Source organism: Culicoides brevitarsis, chromosome 2, assembly GCF_036172545.1.
Source record: "Culicoides brevitarsis isolate CSIRO-B50_1 chromosome 2, AGI_CSIRO_Cbre_v1, whole genome shotgun sequence".
Taxonomy (NCBI): Eukaryota; Metazoa; Arthropoda; class Insecta; order Diptera; family Ceratopogonidae; genus Culicoides; species Culicoides brevitarsis.
The window spans coordinates 27073213-27093104 of NC_087086.1; the positions used below are offsets into that span (position 1 = coordinate 27073213).

At 26.3% G+C, this 19892-nt stretch overlaps 1 protein-coding gene across 3 annotated transcripts in view; it reads right to left on the minus strand.

The window, feature by feature from the left end:
* LOC134832819 (poly(rC)-binding protein 3) overlaps window positions 1-19324 on the minus strand; it is a 145606-nt gene extending 126282 nt beyond the window's left edge. For all 3 annotated transcript variants that reach the window (XM_063846996.1, XM_063846994.1, XM_063846995.1), the window contains exon 1: window positions 19143-19324. The gene's annotated coding sequence lies outside the window, so the exon portion shown is untranslated. The remainder of the gene's footprint in view (window positions 1-19142) is intronic.
* Window positions 19325-19892: the final 568 nt, after the last annotated feature.

Sequence of the window (19892 nt, forward strand, 5' to 3'; positions counted from 1 at the left end):
ATTTTTTTTTGTATTCTTATTTAATTTTTTTTATTAATTTACCTAATTTTTTTTTTATTTTTTATCAGAAAAAAATTATTTTCTCAACTTTATTAAGATTTTGAGCCATGAAAATTCAATCATTTTTTCCTTTTTTTAAATAATAAATTAATTTATCACTCAAACTTTTCTTCCAGATGAAAAATCTCATCCATGCTTATCAGTCTATCAACAAAAAAGTGCATCTTTGTTTCCCCTAAACACAACAACAACCCTCGAAAAAAAAACAGTGGCAGAAATTTTCCTACTCCCACAAACTTAATTAACGGTACATTCGCCTGTTTTATCATCATCATCATTATTTTCACACTAGATTGCACTTGTCCCATGTACGCCTCATAAAGAAACAAAGAGCTCGTCTCCGCTGCTCTATGACAACCATTTTTCCCTTGGCTTCTTATTTTTTCGAACGGAAAAAAAATAGAAAAATACTTATGCATGCATGTCTAAAATTTAATCATTTTTCCATTAATTGTACATAAATATTCATTATTTTACAGAGATTGAATTTTTACTGCTGCACACAATTTTTTTTCTGCTTCCATTTTCTTTTATTATTCTACTTTTTGCCAGACTAATTGACTTTCTCTACACAAGTCTACGCGTCACTCACTCACTCACATCTCATTTATCCCCGTCTCGTGGAGCGCAGTAAAAATGATGAAAACATAAAAAAAAGTGTATGCATATTTTTTGATGTGCGGCGAAAAACTTTTGTTCCAGAGTATATTATGATGTCAGGTGTAGCGCCGCACACACAAGTTCAAAAGCTATAACATCCTCACATAAATTTTACAACATAATTTCACGCTCACTTTTTCCACTACGATGATGGCACATATGGCAATCGTGGTAGTTGAGGTAAAAATAAAAAAGGATAAAACTTTTGCCGTTCCACGGAATTGCGACACACACAAACACAAGTGGAACGCTTCGATGCACATTTTTCATACATTCGATTATTCTTATTACTTTTTTCTCATTTTTTTCCAGTGTGGCAAAGCAACGGAAGTCACGAGTGCGTGTCTGTTCACTTGAGACACACAGGTTCGCAACTCGCACCCTCCTCGAAACATCATTTGGACCACATACGAATATCTTCGTAATTTCGCTTTGAAGTTTGATGTGTACCAGACATTTTGCCAGCATGACAGGAAAAGTTGTTTGTGTGAAAGACGACGAAAAACAAGGCAGTCAGTTATTATTTTTATTAAGTATTTTTGTGTGTGTAAGAACGCAGGACGAGAACTTTTGATGGGGGAGATATCATTTTCGAGGCATATTTTGTGTTTTCCGGCATTCATTTGGACCAAGTTTTAATAAGCGGCTGCAGGGAAGGAAACTTTTGAGACGACGACAATGACTTTTCATGGAAAAGATTTTCTTTTCAAGCATTGCAGATTTTTTCGTCGAGTGTTAGTCTCAAAATTTAAAGATTAAAATTTAATACAGATTCTTTTAAAATTTCAAACAATTTTTTTAAAAATATAATAAAATATTAAAAATAAGAAAAAAAAATATTTAAAACTTAAAAAAAAAAAAACTTAAAAAATAAATAAACAATAGACAAGACGCTTTGAAAAAAAAAAGTCAATATCGTTAAAAATTTGGCAAAATCTAATAAATGGGGGCATTATCAAGGTTTTTTCTTGTTGTAGTTGTTTGTTGAAGCGGTCTCGGATTTCTAAAGTCATATTGGTGGTTCCTTTTGACGAATATATTTCTAATGACGCTCGACAAAATGTAGAATAAAATTAAAAAAAAAGAAAAATTATCAAAATTGGTGAATTTTACTTTAAGGATTTTTCATAAGAAAGGAATTTTAGAATTTTTCTAATCTTAATGAGCAAAAATTTCTTTCTTATTAAGCTTACGTTAAAGTTAATATCGTTAAAAAAATCATTATAAAATCTAATGCAGCGCAGATGGGGGCATTATCAAGGTTTTTTCTTGTTGTAGTTGTTTGTTGAAGCGGTCTCGGATTTCTAAAGTCATATTGGTGTTTCCTTTCGATGAATTAATTTCTAATGACGCTCGACAAAATTTCGATAAGTAATTAAAAATAGAAAAATTATTAAAATTGGTGAATTTTATTTCAAGGATTTTACATAAGAAAATAAAAAATTAAGGAAAAAAAATATTTAGAATTTTTTTTTAATCTTAATGAGCAAAAATTTCTTTCTTATTAAAAATTCTTGAATTAAAATTTACCAACTTTGATAACTTCACTAATTTTAATTATTTATTAATTAACGAATTTAATAAATATTAATTAATATTATTTTTTATATTAATTAATGTATTTTATTTTATATATTTAATTTTTTTTTTTTTTTTGAAAACCGAAAAATTTAATGGAATATTGTGAAAAAAATAATTAATTGGCAAAAGTAATTAATAATTAATAAAAAAAAATTTAAATAAAATTTTAAAAATTAATCAATTAAATAAAATATTTTAATAATTTTTAAAAAAATATATAAATATTTTTTTAAAATAAAAATTCTGAAAAAAAATAAGAAAATAAAAAATTCCCCGAAAAAAAATCTATACTTTTTGATTATTTTGTTTTGAAATTTAATTTAAGTTAAAAAAAAGGTTTTTGTGGAGATTTTCCTCTCATAAATTAAAACAGTTATAAAAATTTAAATCTTGCTCTGAAAAACATTATTATTTGTTAGAAGCCACCTTTCGTTACAGTTTATTAGTATTGTACAAATTTTTTTTCATTTAAAATACTTATTTTCAAAATCCCTTTAATTACATTTCGCATTTTTTTTTATTAAAAATTCCTTTTATTCATCACGATTCTAAACAAATTCCATCCCATCCACAAAAAAATAAAAATTAAAATACATCGCGAAAAACAACAACTCCCAACCACTTATGATTGCATAAAAACATCATCCGACAACTCTCAAGTAGACGACGCGAGTTAAAAACAACAAAACAGGTAGGTACATTTCACTTTTTTCTTCTATTCTCTAAAAAAGCATAACATAACATCACATCCCGCTAGCATCCCGCATTCAAGTACCATTCAAACTTGTTGTTGTTGTTTGTTTCGTCGGGGTGCTTGTAATTCATTACGATAACTCAACATTCATCTCTTTGGAAAATTTATATTTTTTACACTTGGTACGCGAAAAATTTAGATTCCTGAAAAGAAAAGGAAAAAAATGAAAAACAACCGGCAAAACATTCAGAACAATAATAATAAAAGAAATATGTGCGAGAAGGCCAAAACAAGCACTTTACATTATTATAACAGAGAAAGAAACTTTTCCTTTTCTTTCTTTAATTTCTCATAAGTGTTGTGAACATTTTTCAGAATATGACACAAACAGCCACAAAACTTCTTTTATGCAAAAAAAAAAAAAACAATGTTCATGGAACGAAGAGAAAGAAGTTAATTGAAGTAAAGTTTATTTCTTGACACGTTCGTAAAAAAGTTCGTAAAAGCAATCTCATTAAACAAATGTGCTTCTAATTTTTGTGTTCTTCAGGATATTTTTTTTTGTGCGTTATTATATTTATTAAGTGACTCCACTCCCTGTTTTTTTGTCGGAGAATTTCTGGGAAAAGTTTAACTTTCTTTATCGATTGTTTTTATGACTTCCGTAATTGGGCTAGATTTGCTTTGATTTAATTTTGTCAAACACTTTCGGCAGAAAATTACGGAACGAAAATGGGGAGAGAGACAGGGAGGAAGTTGTCTGATAACTTTTTGTTGACCAATTTAAAAGCAAAAGTTGAATGGCTTCCCATGCTTATGGTGATTAGATATTCAATATTTAAATTGCGTTGTAAAAGTTTGTGTTTAGAAGTAAATAAATAAATAACAAACAGTGGTCGGAAAAGTGTCTGTTGTTCTTTTTTAGGAAAATTACCTTTTATTTAAATTAATGTTTTATTTTAATGACGTCGTCAAGTTAAAGTATTTCATTTTTTTTTAATTTATTTTAAAATTTTTTAATCTTTCACAGACTAAAAATGGATTTTTATTTTGAGAATATTTATTTTTAGCGGAAAAATCGAATTTTGACTTTAAACTTTTAATTTAATTTAATTTTATTATTTTTATAATTAAATTTTATTAAATAAAAAATTATTTTAAAATAAATAAATAATTTATTTTAAAAATTTTTTATTAATTCATAGCTTTAATTAAATTAATAATTACAATTAATTGTTTTAATGAGCGCAGCTAAATTTAAAAAAAAAATATTAGTAGACATTGCAAAAGCTCGGGCTTCGAGCTTCAAAATTGTAAAAAGCTTAACATAATTGAGAATCAAAAATTGGAAGTAATTTTTTTCTTATAAATTTTGTGTTTTAAAATTAAAAAATAAATAATGTATTGCAAAAAAAAAGAAATTTTTCAAATGAAAATTTTCTTAAAATCGACAAAAACGAGAAAAATTAATTAAATTACAAAATGTTTAAAAAATTTTGTTTGCAAATGCTATTTTTAGGCAAAAAAATCAAAAATTGGAAAAAACATATAAATTTTTAGTGGATTTTTTTACGTTTTTTAAGTTGAAATGTCTAAAAATTAGCTTTAACTTAAATATAGAAATTAAAATTAAAAATTTTCAAGGTCTCATAGTAAGAGAATTTTTTAAAAAATATTTCAAATTTTCCTTCAAAATTAAAGAAAAATCAACTAAAATTGCCTTAAATCAATCAAAATAATCTATTTATAACTCTTGATTTGAAAAATTTGATTAAAATATATTTTTGTTTTGGCCCTAAAAATTTTTCAATTTTTGTTGTGTAAATTTTTTTTTAATTTTTTAAGGAATTTTTTGAATTTTTAAAGTTTTGTATTAAAAGTTATTTAAAATGACATGAGTTAAAATTATTTTAAAATTGAAAAACTGAAACAAAAAAAAATCTTCTCAATGACCCAAAGTTAAAGCCCTGTCCTCTGACTTTAAAAGAAAAACTTTTTTTTACAAAAATCAATAAAAAATCAAATGCAACTCGTCACACCGTAATTTTTTTTTTTGCATGTCGCACACTTTTAATGCTTCATTTGGTTGAAGGTGACGCATCTCCTTCACTGTGTTTCAAGAGATTTTCAAGCATACTTTGTCGTAAGTAGCACGCCACGCTAAGCTATCTTACATTGTATGGAAAACACCTAACGATATTGCAAAGACGTGTCATATCTAGCGAAGGAACGTCGAACGACGACGACGACAACGCCAACGTGCACTTATTCTATTTTGATTGTGTAATCAAATTATTTCTCCCTAATTTCACTCAATTTGTGATTCTGATTTTTTTATTTTATTTTTTTTTTTTTTTGCTTGTTCACAAATTTTCGCAAAAGTAACGCGACAGTAAGTCCCGGTGTGTGTTTTGATCGGCTTAATTTGATAAATTTATGTCAACAAATATTTTTGTGTTTATCTAAAAATCCTGTTAATTGCTCTAAAAGCGAGAAATCAAAGGGAAAACGAAGCAAAAATTGACCATCGACCGTGTAAGTTGCTCGTCGTTCCATTTCGTGCGTAGTTCAAAATTTTGTTTAGCTATTTATTAAATTTGATTCATTCATCCTTTTACTCACTTTTACTTTTCGTATCTAGTTTCGTGGAGCGAGGCGCATGGCAACGCGTCATCATTGTAAATCTCTTCATTGATATCTAATTTTGTTAAAACACTGTTCGATGATGATGAGGACGACCAGGGTTCGAAAAACTTTTTAATTTGGTCGAAAAATTTTTTTTGACTTAAACTTAAGACTTAGACTTAAGAAAAATTGAGAAACTTAAGCTTAAGCTTAAGATTTAAAAGATTTTTTTTAAAATTTAAAAATTAAAATATTCTAAAACTCAAAAAAATTTTAAATTTTTCCAATCAAAAGATTTTTTTTTAATTGGAAAAAATTGGATTTGACTTAACTTGACTTAAGATTCTTAAGTTAAATTTCTTGTTTTAATTAATCTTAAATAAATTAATTAATTAATTTCTTGTTCAATTTTAAAGTTTTTAAATTTCTTGATTCTCGTTATTAAGTCAAAAAAATTGACTTTAAAATGACTGACTTAAAAATTGACTTAAGCTTGATGGCTTAACTTAAGACTGACTTAAGTCAAATAAAAAAAAACTTAGTTTACAAAACTTTTCAAAAAAAATATTTTTTCCCCATAATTCGGTCAAAAAACAAAAAATTCAGCTTAAGTCAAAAAAAATCTTAATTTTTTTCAAGTTTAAGTCAAGTTAAGTTTCAAATTTTTGAGCTTAAATAAACTTAAGTCATCAGTTTTTTGAGCCCTGCGTACGAAAGGTAAGTGGATGTTGTAAAAGAAGACGAAGAAAAAGGCAAACGATTGCAATGAGGGAATAAATTGTATTCATTCAAGATAAAAGCGGAAAAAGGAACATCAAACGATATGCAAAAAGCAAAGAAAACGGCGTACGCAAGAAATTTCCAAACGAGGGATCCGTTCATAAATTTATTCATACTTCATGCCGTTTCTACCTGTTTACGCGTGCGATGTGCGAGAAAAATGTCTAAAGAGTAAATAAAGTTCAAACCTTCGTTCTCCTCATCCACTTCAAAAAAAAAATGTCTCGCAGAATCTTCATAAATTATTTATCGCTTCGTCAAATATTGATTTTGATGAGGAGGACCGAGGACTTTATTTTTTCCCTGCAAAAAATTTTTTTTTGACATGACACAATACGAGAAAGGTACAAAATTTTTTTGCGAATCTAGGAGAAAACTGCCGCAATATCTGTCAAATGCGATCAAAATAAAACCCCATATAACTATTTCATGTGGAAAAATCAATCGAAAGTATTTTTTTTTATTCTGTCAATGTGTGTGTGTGTGCCGGAAATGTTTTTAATATTTTTTTGCTGTTGCCGATGTTGGACTCCAGGAGAATTTTTGTGTTGTCACATTTCCAAAAATAAATTGAATATTGTGGTTTTGAGGCGGAAGATGTACGGAAACAAGAAAAAGAATACAAAATACAAAAGAAGATGACAATGATCTTTTTTTGCCTGGGCAACAACATGGAAATGAGGGCAATTAAATTTTTGATGCTCGTTTTAATGGAATTTTTTTATCGGGAATTAAATGATGGTTTTTCTCGGAAAAGTACTTTGCTTGGACGATTTTTAATGAAAGTTTTTTGATTGGAAAATAATATGAAAAAATTTTGTTGTAAAATTTACAGAAGTGCATTAACTTATTTTTTTTTTAATTATTTTCCCAATTTTTTGTAGAAATCAAAATTTATTTTTTTGACAATTTTTTTTTAATTTACAAAAATTTTGAAAGACTGGGAGAATGGGCAATTGAGACTTTTTTAGACCTTCAGGTATTTTTTATGGCTCGAAATTATTTAATTTTCTCAAATTTATAATTTTCTAAAAGAAATTTTTCGAAAAATTACAAAAAAGTTGGAAAACTGTTAAGAAAAATTTAGAAGGCAAATTTTTTTATTTTTTAATTTTTTGAAGAACTTTTATATATTTTTTCTAATTTTTAAAAATTAATTTATAATTTATTAAAATATACAAGAAGACCCGTGCACTTTGTTCTACCCGTGGTATTTTTTATTTTTCTTCTTAATTTTAAATTTTTTATTTTTCTTAATTTTTTTTTATTTTTATTTATAACCTAATTTTAATTTTATTTGATTTTAATTTAATTTTAATTTAATTTTAATTTAATTTTAATTTAATTTTAATTTAATTTTAATTTAATTTAATTTTAATTTAATTTAGTTTTGATTTAATTTTAATTTAATTTTACTTTACTTTAATTCAATTTTTATCTCTACTCAATAAATTTATATTATTTTTTCTTGAAATAATAAAATTTCAAAAAATCATGTACTATTTACTTTGATTCCTTTTTCTCTCTATTTTCATAAATCTTTCACATTTTCACTTCCTCTCACTCCTACCATCTCATCACAAACCAAATTCATGGTTTCATTTAATTATTTTATCGATTTTTTGAACTTGTTCCATGTCGAACAATTCCCCGAAAAGAATCTCACAAATATCGTATCATTTTCATTTTGTTACTGCCGCTGCTGCTCTTTTGCCTAGTTTTGTTTATTTATTTCCCATTTTCCGCAAAGTCATCCAATAAAATCGTCCTGCTCAAAGTTGTTTGCTTGTCAAAATGTAATATTTTTTGTGTGCTGATGATGAAATTCTTCAAACTTAATGGAAACTGATGTTGATTGACAGACATTTAAATTTCATTGAAAAATTTTTTCGCTCATGAATGTACAAAACTTTTATCGTATTTACTCGAATTTTAAGTTTTTAATAGACTTTTTCAGCCACATGAGGTAAGTTGACGCCACGTAAGTAAGTCTTATTACTTTATTTTATAATGGAAAAGTTTTTTTTTCTCTCGTTGATGATTAATTTGTTAAATACATAAGTTAACGTCATGTGCGCAGTTCGTGGTTTGCTTCCTCGGTTACAGCAGCTTCTTGGCAAGGTGGCGAAAGAACGATGGAACGAAAAATGTGTGATAAGCCAAGTCCATTAGGAACACAAATGATTATAATCTCTACTTGTGCCTTCTTCTGTTTTTACATTATTCGCTCTATTATTCTCGGTTTCGTGCAAAAAAATTGATGAAAAATGGAAAAAATATGAGAAAAAGCAACTCAGCTCTATCAACAGCATTATCTCGTCTTTTCACCCTTTTTTCCATTTCATAACTTTCGACGCTGTATTTCCATTACCATTCATAATTTTTGTTTACTTTCACTCAAAGTCCTTTCATTGCATGCTAAAGAGTAACAACGACTATTCAAGAATTTTTTTAAACATTTTTTTTAATGCGTTTCTTGCAATTGACGAAGGTTTCTATTTGGGTTTAATGACTCTCCAATGACACCGATAATTTAAACATGGAGCTTTTTACAAGTTTTAAAGCCATTTAATGATGATAAGAGTCCTTAAAGTTCACATTTGTGTAAATTCATTTACGGTCTGATACGTTCATGAAGTTCTAAAGAAAGAATTTTAACATTTAATTCTATATCTTGTTGACATGATATGTTAAATGGGATTTTTTCTTTCAGTCACTTCACATGTCTTTTGTATTTTTTTTACAATTTTATTCTAAAATCAGAAGTATTATCATTAACGAAGCAAACAAGAGTTTTCTTTTTATTTTTTTTTTTTTATAAGGAAAATGTGAAAAAGGCTTTCATTCAAAAAAGGAAAAAATATAAAATAAACTTTGATCAAATTTAGAGTAAAAGTCTTGAATGTTGAATTCAAACAACAAATCAAATTGCTGAAACGGAAGCTCATGAATGAAGCTTTTCAATTCAGCTTCAATGGATAAGATGAAATATGTTCAACTACCATTTTGTATCTGTTTATTCTAAAGTTTTATTTTGAGTTGCAGTAAAAAATCTATTTTAAAATAGAAATTCATTCTAGAACTTTTTTTATGTAGCGCTATTTGTTTATTTAAACGTTATTTGACAAAATTCTGAACACGTGTTTTATAATAAATTAAAAAAGACGCCATCTGGTGGTCAGTGAAGTAACTAAATGAAGATCGCTGATCAGCAAAATGGCGCCAAATTTTATTTGATTTTAATTTTAAACAAAATTTGATGGTTTTTCGCATAAATCTTTGATTTTCTGTTTTTTTTTTTAATGAAAAAATTAATGAGAAATTTTTAAATGAAAAATCAACTAATTTAAAAAATATTCATATTACATAAAAGGTCAAATAAATTTAGACAATTTTTTTTTATAATTTTAAATTTAATTAAACTAAAACTTTTAAATTTAATATTTTTTATTTTTTCTTTAATTTAATAAAAACATATTTTTTAAAGAACAATAATTCAAATAAGGCCATTAAATTTAATTATTTCACTTCATGTCGCATGTGGATTTTTATGAAGGGGGGGAGGGGGGTTTGATGAAAAAGAATAAAAAAAAATTATTTTTTTTACTACTTTTTTGAATTTTTGAACATTAATAAACACATTTTTTTTATTTTTTTTTTTTTAGTCAAAATTTTAATAAAATTTCACAAAAAAAAATTTAAGAAAAAATAAAAAATTTGATCACGTGGCTCAAAAATTTTTTCATCAAATTTTCGACAGATAATGCGTTTATAAATCAAGTATACCTCATATCTTACATAATTTTAATTTTTACTGGACATTATTATCGTTTTTCAATCAAAAAGTACCAAAAAATGTCAAAAATTTTCCTTTTTTTTAATTATTTTTATTTTTCCCCCTGAATTTTTTCGACAAAATCGGAGGGGGGGCGACATAAAGTGAAATATTTAATTAAATTTAATGGCCTAAGAAGAAAAAATTCATAACTTCTGAAAAATTGACTTTCACCAAGAGAGAAAAGAACTACAAAGAAACATTTTCCTGTAAAAAATCACCCGTAGCTCCTTTCAGTAAGCACGCTTTATAACGCTAGTTGCTCATCCACTTTCCCGTCATTTTTTTCTGTTTTTCATCTTTATTTATTTACTTTTTTCCTTGTTAATAGAAGTTTTTAACAGCAACCAAAGATACACACAAAAAATAATAAAAAGTCCAGTCCAAATAACAACACAACACATTTTTTAACTAGCTCCAGGCCAATCATTTTTTCTCTCGCTCTCCATCTATTTCTACACATTTCCACTTTTTTATGAATGAAAAAAAATATAACAACTGTCCGAAATTGTGTTCCTGCAAAAATATAAAAAAAAGCCTCTAACAAGACAGAGCGCAGGAAAAAAAAGACAAACAAAAAGGTAAAAAGTAAATTACTTCCATTTCAACTTGTGTTTATTTTATTTTGAGACAATAAAATTGGAAAAATAAATAAATAGAATCGTTAAAAAAGTTTCTTGACATTTTTTTTTTCTTCTCTCTTTGTTGTCGTTATCATCGTAACTGAAGAGTAAGTAACGCAAATAATGAGCACGACTTTTTACCTGCGTTACCGTCGTTTTTATTTGGCGAAATGAAAAAACAACAACCTTATTTGCCATTATTACATAATTGATATTTCATCCTCATCAGTCATTATCAATCTTTATTCTGCGTATTTTTTTGTGCCTTTTTTCTTTTCCCCAAACAAGGAACGTCACATCAAATTTGTTTAGGATAATTTTTCGTTTCTTTTTCCCATAACAAGTGATACAACGGAACAAAGAAAAAGAAACTTTTTACATGAAAAATTCATCTTAAAGCTTCGTTCCTTAAAGTTTTTCGACGTCATTTGTTTGTAACATTCGTTTGTCTAGTGGTCCATTCTTAAGAAGCAAGAAAATTCTTTAAGAAAAAAAATTTTGTAGAAAATAAAAGAGAAAAAAAGCAAAGAAATAAAAACGAATAATAATAAAAAGAATGAGAAAAGAAATAGTAATAATACTCCCATTTAATTTACAATGGAAACAATAAAAGGAAAAAATTTTTGTTACTTCTTTTTCTTACAAAGATTTTTTTTTTTTGCTTTTTCGTCGTCGTCAATACTTTAGAAGGAAATCTATGAAGACCATAAAAAACGGAAAATACACCTTTACTCATTTTTATTTCTTCTCATTTTTTTATTTTGCTTTTTTTTTTTGACGCACGATGTTGATGACTTGACGATGAGCGATGCAAGGATGGTTGGTAAGGCAGTAAGAAAAATGGTCGTTTGTATGAAGAAAAAAGAGGAAAAAAAAAAGAATATAAACAAACATCTTTTATGTGAGAGAAAAAAAATAGAAAAGGAAAAAAGTGTTGAAAGTGTGGCTTCTGATTGATAAGAAAAAGTGTGAAATTGTGCCACTTTTTGAGTGAATGAGGCGATCAAATGATCATCAATAGTTTCGAGAGAACTGGCAGGAGTTGTGTTCGAAGAAACGTTAAGTTAAGTATCTTAATTTTAATTATTTAATTTATTTTTTTTTATTTTGATTTATTTTAAAAAAAATAATAAAAATTTATTAAAAATAATTATTTTTTTATAAATTTTTAATTTTTTTTTTATAAAATTTATAATAAATTTATTTTGTTTAAATTTATGAAAAATTTAATTATTAATTTTTTTAAATAAAAAAATAATGAATTTAATTAAGTAAAATTTAAAATATATATAATTTTTTATTAAATTTAATTTTTAATTTTTTTTATTTTATTCTTAACTTAATTAATTGATTAAATTTATCTTAATTAATTAAATTAAAATAAATTTCTTATTTTTTTTTTTATTTTTCTAATTTTTTTAAAATTAATTAAAAATTTAATCATCAATTTTTTTTTAAAGTAAAAAAAATAATAAATTTAAATATATTTTATTTATTTATATCTTTTATAATTTTTTTTTTATTTTTTCCTTTAAGGTATAAAAATCTTAATTTTTAAAAAATAAATTAAATAATTTTTTAAATTAAATTTTTAAAATTTTTTATTATTAAAATTATTTTTTTTTTTTTTAAATTTATTAAGAATTAAATTATAAATTTTTTAATTAAAAAAAATAAGAAATTTAATTATTTTTTATTAAATTTTTATTAATCTTTTATTTTCTTATTTTTTTTATTTTTAGGTAAAAAATCTTTAAGGGACTTATAGTTGAAAAATTGTCACTTTCAAATTAATTATTTTTAAAAGTATCATACTAAATAATACCGAAAACAGCCTATTTTAAAATTAAAACCCCAAAAATCAAAGAAAACAAAAATCAAAAAGTCCCCTCATCGTTCATCTTAACGAGTTTCTTAAGCCTTTTATTACGAAAGCACTTTACAAAACGCAAATCCTTCAACAAGATTCAAATCAATTCCACCGCATCAATTCAAGGCAAGCAAAAAAAAACCCAATGAAATTGAAAAATATTTCCTTACATTCAATATCAAAATACGAATAAATTCATTACTTTATGATGCACCTGCTCTTCCAATCCAATTGCACATGCACGACGACGTCTGGCAAGCAGATACGGCACACAAACAAAGTAACGCTGCAGCAGCAAAAAAAAACTTTGTCTTTAATATTAAATTTTCACATTTGCCACATCACGACGATGCGATTGCCATCATTACATAATTTCAAAGTAAATAAACGTCTTGCATGCAAAAGGAAAATTTAATTATTATTATTGGACTGGACTGGATTGGATGGATGGATGACTAGATAGATTGCAAGAAAAACAAGTCAAAAAAAAAAAACTCAAAGGTAGTGGATCAACATTTTTCGTAAACATTTGGTCAGATAATGAATTTGTCAGTTGGGAATCAATCCATAAAACAAGAAAAATAAAACGAAGAAAGTTTCCACGCGGAGAGAGAATTGAAAATGAAGAAAGACACACACACAAAAAATTATTTTCCAATCATATTAATGGCTTTTATGGATAAATAAAACAAACAAAAGGCCCATTCTTTGCGTTGATGATGGAAGTTTTTCCTTCAAAAGTCCTTCTTACGTTCGACGGTGGCACGTTACGTGAGCGTCTTTTCGTGGAAAATCCTCCAAGGTCGCGTCTAGAACGATTTTTACCGACAATAAAAGGGAACAGAACGAAACGAGCACAAAAGTAATAATAATGATAACGGCTGTTGCCCTGTCTCGAAAACGCTTCAACATTCTCGCATCATCAGAAAAGAAGAAAAAAAAAACGAAAGAGATTGAATGAAAAAGGTATTTTTTCTCTTTTTTTTGGCATTTTCTAGCATAAAATGTGAAAAGTGAAAGAATACGGAAGAAGACAGGCGATAAGACGAGCGAGGAGAAAAGGAAAATCTATTGAGATGGATGTTGAATGGTGATGTAAATATGTTTAAATGGCAGTAAAACGGTGGCATTAAAGTGAAATAACTCAAGTCAACGCTGAAAAATTGCGAGAAATAATTTTCCGGAAACACCGTAAAGCACCTGTTTTGCCATTTTTATGATTATTGCAGCGATACCCTGCCACACACTACTCACCACATTTATTGTTATGAGACCATTATTATTCTCCTCTGATCCTCATTATTTTCCACTTTTATACGAATAAAAAATATCTTTATTGCTGGACGCAACAGTTCCCTTTCGAAAAGCCGAAAAAATGGACCAAACCTCCCAATATTGATATAAATTGCATGAAAATGCTCGCAAATCCGCAAGTCATGTGAGTGTGTGGCAAAAACTAATAGGCGACTTTCTGCAGTGACAAAGTCGTAATAAGCGCCTCTTTGATATTCATTATTCATTTTCCCCCATTTTCTTTTGTCTTTGCTCGAAGAAAAGTTTTTTTTAAAAAAAAGTCAATGTACAAGTCGTCGTTCAATGGAAGGATTGACGGATGATGATGCCTCATTCCTCGCATGAAAGTCGTCGTGAAATATTGATATTGAGTGATTTTGAATGGCTTCTTTCAATATATGCAGGAACGAGTATGATAGAATAGGGAAGCCATTCAAAAAAAAAAAAACAAATAAAGGTAAAAAAAAGATGCAAGAAAGTAATTCGAATGAAAAAAAAACGAAAAACATACAAACATGAGTATTAGGCCTGTCTGTCTTCCGTATTTCAGTTTTTTTTTGTTCGTCTTTTAAGGCAAAATGCTTTTTCTCGGCAATCGAACGGAAATATTATTGAGTAGCTTCGTGAAATTGTGTAACAAAACAACAACAAAACGAGGAAAATCTTGTAGACGTGGTGGAATGTAGTGCAGAAAGTTATTGAAATGTTGGGAAAGGATATTCAATTCGAGATTTTTTAGACTTAAAGCTTAAATTTTTAAATAAGATTTTACTTGTAAAAAATTTTTTTGAGAAAAAGAGGATCAAAAACGAATAAAAATTTAATTACGAAAAATTAATATTAAATGTCCAACTATAAAAATTATCTAAAAAAAATTAAAAAAATATTAAGATAATTATTTAAAAAAAATTAATTTGACGAAATTATATTAGATTTCTTATTTTTATAATTTATTAAAATTAATTAAATTAAATAATTAATTTAAATTAATAAATAAATTAATTTAAATTAATTTTAAATAAATTAATATAATAATATAAATTAAATAAATTAATAACTAATTTAAATTAATTGAATTAAATATAATTAATTTGAATTAATAATAAATTTATAATTAATTTAAGTTAATTGAATTAAATAAAAAACTAAATTAATTAAGTTCAATTTAAGAAATATTTTAAAATAATTAAAAGTTAAAATTTTAATTCAATGAGTATTATTGAATATTTAATTTAGGTTAAATTTAATTAATAAAAAATTATTTACTTTATTATTTTTTTTTTAATTTAAAATAAATAAATTTAATAATTTTGTTTTGATTAAAATTTTAAAATTTCAAAATTAAAATATTAATTTTATTTTTAATTAAGGCCAAATCCTAAAAAAATTATAATTAAGTTTTTTTTATTTTATTTTTTATAATTTATAAATATAATTTATTAAAAAAAAATAATTATTATTTTATTAGGATTCGACCTTAATAAATAATAAAATAAAATTAATATTTTAAATTTGAAACTTTAAAATTTTAATTAAAACAAAATTATTAAATATATTTATTTTAAATAAAAAAAATAATGAAATAAATAATTTTTTTATTAATTAAATTTAATCTAAATTAAATATTTTCTATGAATTAATTTCCATAAAAACAATTTTTAAAAACAAAAATCGTTCTTGTTACATCTAAACTACAGATTTTCTTACAATTTTGGTTTAAAATTATTAAAAATTAATTATTTTTATACACAAGATTAATTAAAAAAAAAATAAATTTTTTCGTGCAACTAATTTTTAATTGAGTAGCATTTTAAAGCGAATATTTGACAAAATTAGACAAAGAAAAAAATTTTACGGCAAAAAAAATAACGTGAATTGCCAACAAAATCACATTTGAATGAAAATATAGCAAATTTTCAATCCTTATACAACCAGAAAAAAAATTTTTTTTTTTTTTGAATTAATCCCAAAAACTACTTTGATGAGTAAACGCACCAAAAAAATTGTTGAAGCTTTAAATGCCCCATTAATACCGCACAATCCAAACACAAAATCACGTTTCCGCGCTACAAATGTCTCAACTATACCAATTTTCTCACATATTACATGCTCCAAACGTTCAATATCCCTTCCTCGTTCGAGCTCAATTCACAAAAAGAAGGAAAATTATTTCACTTGTTCCTGGTGGAAGCTATAGACGAGTCATGCACAACACGCGCGCCGTCACAAAACGGCTTAGATACTTGAAATGTGTCGCATTTGAACAGGCAGTCGGAGAAAAACGGTGTAAAAATTCTATCAAGTGTAAAGTGAAAAAAAAAAGAATTTTCGCACACACACGAAACTCGGCTCGACAAAGGAAAAAAAAACGGAAAGAAAACGAGTGAAAAAATCCGTAGACGAGCTGCTCCTACGAAATGCATGACAGTTTATATTGACAGTAACATCGCAAATACACAAAAGAAAGAACATTTTTATCGGCTTTTAGAAATTATTGTACGGCAGAATGAGCAGCAGCAGCAGCAACGAGGGTGACTCGATATCGAATTTCGCTCGTGATTGAATTTCCAGTTTTTTTCCGCACTTTCTTCCTGCTTTTCTCCGAACGAATCCCCAAAAATGCAGGTTTTTTGACCTCGTTTCTCGCAGGAGGGTCTCCCTACTAATCGTAATCGCGACGTAAAGCTGCATGTTTGTTTGACTGAAAACGACGCTCAAACAACCGAAAAATCTGTCGTCTTGCATCGACTCACTTGATTTGATTGATGGAATGTGACTGATAAAGTTACAGGAAAAAATTCCGAAATTTAACGATTTTTTTGATTTTTTTTTTCTGCTGACATTGGAGGAAAACGTCGCACGCACGAAAATGTGTTTTAAATATACTTCAATGTCTCACGAGACAGATAGATAGACTTCTAGTGAGGCGTGCAAATTCCGCGTTTGATCATGAGAAAACGATGAAGACGATGCGAAAAATTGATAAACAAAATTTTTCGCAAACCGAAAAGGTGACAAGAGCGTCTTTTGAAGGTTTTTTCAATAGATTCAGACAATTTCTTTTCTTAAAAAAAAATTTTTTAGATAAAAGAAAGAAAAAAATTGTATGAGAGGAAAAAATAAACGATAAACATTTTTCAAGTGCGGTGCTAAAAAGAAATGTGTATCATCTGATTATAGAACGATTTGTTTAATTTTCTTGTTATATGAAGCGAAATTTATGCTCAAATTGAAATAAGGAATGTTGTGTGTTGCTGCCGCTGCATGTTATTCGATGTATAAGCAAATCGTGATAGGTTTAGATTGAATGATGTTTTTCTTTATGTTTATTTAATATTAGAGATTTTTCGGTATTTTATGAGTCTCAAACACTTCCGCTTAGTTACTTATTGCAGAGATGGAGAGTGTTTTAGAGCAAAATATTTTTTTGAGTTATTTTGATGAATTTAGAGTTAAATTTTGCTTTTTTTAAGACAAAAAAAAATTTACTTAAAAAAATAATAAATTAATAAAATAATTTTTAATAAAAAATAATAATAAAAAAAAATAAATTTAAAAAAAAAATAATTAAATTAAAAATTTTATTAAATAATTAAATTTATTTTTAAAAAAAATTAAAATAAATTAGTTTAGCTCAAAAAAATTAAAATTCATTAAAAATTAATTTATTAATTAATTAATTAAATAAAAATTTAAATTTTAAAAATTAAAAAAATTTTTTGAAACTCTGAGCTCACTTAAGTTTTTTTTTTATTTTTATCTCAGAAAAAAATAAGATTTTCCAATTTTTTGATGTTTTTGTTTCCAAAAATAAAATTGAAGCAAAACTTTATCTTAAAATAAAAATTTTTTAATTAGAATCCAAGGCTTTCAAATTTGAAAAAAAAATTTAAAATCCAAACAACTCTTAATTGTACGTCATATCATTAAATTCTTTAATTTCTGCTTTCAAAAATTTTTTTTTTAAATTTCTATAAATTGATAAAAACTTCGTTAAAACTTCTTGCATTTAATTTAAAACTGCAGCAAAAAATAATCTTTGAAAATAATTTTAATTATTTAATTTACCTAATTTAATTTAATAATTTTTTGAAATATTTTTTTCTTAAAATTCAGCTGTAAATTTAAAAATTATTAAATCTTAAGAAATTTATAAAGATCAGTGAAAATAACTTATTCAGCTTAAATTTTCTCAGAAAACGTAAAAACATTAAAATATCAGAAAAAATATTTCGACATAGACAACTGGAATTGAACCAAATTTTATTTTATTTTTTTTTTTATTTTTTTTAGAAATAATTTTTAATATTTTTCAAATCTTTCAATTTTTTATTATTATTAAATTATTAATTATTAAACTATTATTAATTATTAAAAATTATTTTAAAAAATTTAAGAAAATAAAAAAATTCAATCCCATTATAGGATAACTTTTAAAAAATCTCCAACTGGATGATTATTAAGAATTTCACACCTTCATGCATCCATGAATTTTTTCTACCTTGATCTCTCATTACTCTCCACGTGCCTCGATCATGTAACAAATTTTCTCCGAAACAAAAAAAAATGTTCAAACAAAATTTCTCTAAAGTGCTTCAAATTCCATTTCTCTCTCCCTCTCTCAAAGGACTTTTTTTACCTTTGATGCGCCCGTGAAAATTTCTCGGGCGTATATTCGCGTTGTTCATCAATTTCCAAATTTAATAACATCACACTTTATCTTCTTCACACCCGAGAACGCGCCAAAATCTTAATTACTTTCCGTATATGCTCGCATCCCGCGCGCGCGAAATTTCGAGACACAACATCGCATCGCATCGCTGTAAATCTTGGGTGATAAAGTGATGTATCATTCTCATGAGGAGGAGATGGAGCGCGCGCGTTAATTTCGGCAAAATGTCTTGCCTCAAGTGTTTTGTTTATTATTCGACGCGATGCTCGATGCTTGACTTGAAGACGATGATGGGTGGAAAACGACAAAGTTCAATTAAATTAGAGGAATTTTAACAAACACTCGAGTTTCCTCGAGAATCTCGAGTGTCGTCGTAGCCGGAGATTTCGTTTGATGTGGTACACGGAGAAAAAAGGGTTCCAATTGTGGTTTTTTGATAAATTCCTTACCTTTTTCTTCGTGTCTTCCTTGATGATAAATCATTCACTTTCTCCTTTTTTTGTTTTTTTTTTACTTTTCAAGTATATTCATTAACGAATATGACACCTTGTAACTTTTTTTTTGTGTTTTTCTCAGTTCTGTGCTTCAAACTGGATTTTTTTTCCTTTTTTAATAACTTTGATATGATATCCTGTGTACAAGAAACAAATATTTTTCTAATCTCTTTTTCCACTTTATTCGTTATTTTTTTCTGCTGTTTGTCTGATGTCTACAAAAAGCAGCTTAAGTAAGACGAGAAAAAATATAAAAGGAAAAATTGATCCCGACAGAGTTTCTCAACCGATTTTCATCAATGAAATTCATCAAAATTCACTCCGTGCCGACAGACAAACGAGGGGCACGACCATCATCGCATCACAAATCAGTATAAATCTTTTTTTGATGACAACTTGATAAAGAGAGGAAGAATAATATTTATCTTATCTCTTTTATAAATCGTATCGTTTACTAGCTTGCCTGCCAGTTTCCTTATAGACTTTTTTATATGGCGATACATGGATGTAGTGAAAAACCCATCATCTGACTTCTTTTTGATAGGAAATGTTTTTTTTTCTGCTATCACACGGCAAACAGCAGCTCCGAACAGAAAATATAGACGAATTATGAAAAAATAACTCGTTTTTATGTCACACAGAAGGTTTTCTTGAGTGACTAAAGATTTCCTCTACTAGAAATTTATTTTTCTCTGTTTATATTTT